This window comes from Branchiostoma floridae, chromosome 8, assembly GCF_000003815.2.
Source record: "Branchiostoma floridae strain S238N-H82 chromosome 8, Bfl_VNyyK, whole genome shotgun sequence".
NCBI lineage: Eukaryota > Metazoa > Chordata > Leptocardii > Amphioxiformes > Branchiostomatidae > Branchiostoma > Branchiostoma floridae.
Window position 1 is genome coordinate 5121252 of NC_049986.1, and position 2589 is coordinate 5123840.

The 2589-nt window shown below is 43.1% G+C and overlaps 1 protein-coding gene across 1 annotated transcript in view; it reads left to right on the plus strand.

Annotated features, from left to right (window-relative positions):
- LOC118421293 (tRNA-splicing endonuclease subunit Sen2-like) overlaps positions 1-2589 on the plus strand; it is a gene marked incomplete in the record, with an annotated part of 21061 nt that overhangs the window by 377 nt on the left and 18095 nt on the right.

The window sequence follows — 2589 nt, forward strand, 5'->3', positions numbered from 1 at the left end:
CTTTTGAGCGAGGTATCCTTGTTGGTCGTAAAGTGTAACATTGGTGTTCAGTACCGCCTATCGTCTTTGCCCAAGGGCACTAGTGCTTTTGTGGCGACGGTGATAGCGTTCGTGATTTGTGATCTGCCGACCCCGGTTCGATTCCGGGTAGGGGGCATGTTGTTTTCTTTCTGTTCTTACTCGCCCCTCTGGTTGTTTCATAATTATGGAAGGATTGCTAGTACTCTGCCGACCCGGGTTCGGGTTTGTTACAGGTTTGCGATAGCACAACCTGTTTTGTTTTCGTTAGCGGAGAAGGGCGCCGCCATGTTGTATTATAGGGCGCCGCCATGTTGGATGATGTCAAGGGAGTGAGGCATGCTGGGAGTGAGGCATGCCGGGAGTGAGGCATGCCGGGAAAGTTTTTGCCATGTTGGGAAAGGTGTCGCCATGTTTGGTGTGGGGCATGCTGGGCGTGAGGCATCTTGAGGAAGCTGTGGTTATGTTTTGAGCTTGTTGTTGCGGTCTTGTCGGAAGATATTGGGACCACAGTTTCACAGTTTGTTTGTAACAAGGACAACATAACAACAACATGAGATGGTAGTTTCTAATGCGATTTTGATGTGTTAACGGTGCTGTGGAATATTGTGAACTTGTTGTCACGGACTTGTCGGAAAGACATGTAGGGACGACAGCCGCACAACAGATGATTAGTCTGTATTAAACAAGGACAACAAATCAACAACAATGGCCATGGGATGGTGGTTTTATATGCGATTTTGATGTGTTAACGATACTGTGGAATATGTGAACTTGTTGTGACGGACTTGTCGGAAAGACATGTAGGGACGACAGCCGCACAACAGATGATTAGTCTGTATTAAACAAGGACAACAAATCAACAACAACAATGGCCATGGGATGGTGGTTTTATATGCGATTTTGATGTGTTAACGATACTGTGGAATATGTGAACTTGTTGTGACGGACTTGTCGGAAAGACATGTAGGGACGACAGCCGCACAACAGATGATTAGTCTGTATTAAACAAGGACAACAAATCAACAACAACAATGGCCATGGGATGGTGGTTTTATATGCGATTTTGATGTGTTAACGATACTGTGGAATATGTGAACTTGCTGTGACGGACTTGTCGGAAAGACATGTAGGGACGACAGCCGCACAACAGATGATTAGTCTGTATTAAACAAGGACAACAAATCAACAACAACAATGGCCATGGGATGGTGGTTTTATATGCGATTTTGATGTGTTAACGATGCTGTGGAATATGTGAACTTGCTGTGACGGACTTGTCGGAAAGACATGTAGGGACGACAGCCGCACAACAGATGATTAGTCGGTTTTCAAGAAGGACAACAAAAGAACAACAACAATGGCCATGGGGTGGTGGTTTTATATGCGATTTTGATGTGTTAACGATGCTGTGGAATATGTGAACTTGCTGTGACGGACTTGTCGGAAAGACATGTAGGGACGACAGCCGCACAACAGATGATTAGTCTGTTTTAAACAAGGACAACAAAACAACAATAATGTGATCGTGGATTTATGCGATTTTGATGTGTTAACGATGCTGTGGAATATTGTGAACTTGTTGTGACGGACTTGTCGGAAAAACATGTAGGGACGACAGCCGCACAACAGATGATTAGTCTTTAATTAGGACAACAAAACAACAATGGGCTGGTGGTTTTGTATGCGATTTTGATGTGTTAACGATGCTGTGGCGCACAACAATGGATGACTAGTTTTGTATGCGATTTTGATGTGTTAACGATGCTGTGGAATGTTGTGAACTTGTTGTCACGGACTTGTCGGAAAGACATGTAGGGACGACAGCCGCACAACAGATGATTAGTCTGTATTAAACACTGGACAACAAATCAACAACAACAATGGCCATGGGATGGTGGTTTTATATGCGATTTTGATGTGTTAACGATACTGTGGAATATGTGAACTTGCTGTGACGGACTTGTCGGAAAGACATGTAGGGACGACAGCCGCACAACAGATGATTAGTCGGTTTTCAAGAAGGACAACAAAAGAACAACAACAATGGCCATGGGATGGTGGTTTTATATGCGATTTTGATGTGTTAACGATGCTGTGGAATATGTGAACTTGCTGTGACGGACTTGTCGGAAAGACATGTAGGGACGACAGCCGCACAACAGATGATTAGTCTGTTTTAAACAAGGTCAACAAAACAACAACAATGTGGTGGTGGTTTTTGTATTCGATTTTGATGTGTTAACGATGATGTGGAATGTTGTGAACTTGTTGTCATGGACTTGTCGGAAAGACATGTAGGGGCGAGAGCCACACAACAATGATGGTCAGTCAGTGTTATGGTGGGATAGTGGTTTTGTATGAGATTAAAATGTTATATGAGTCATAGCTGTTAATTTTTGTACATGAAGTTTTGCTTACAATATGGAATGATTTGCATTGACAGGGGCGTTTTGGAATTCAACAAGGTAGAATTCGATATGGTAGATGATTCAGAATTGAAATACCTGTTTACCGATGTTTCTGACAACGTTTTCCTTTCTGTAATAATCAATGGCATGCTTGGACATG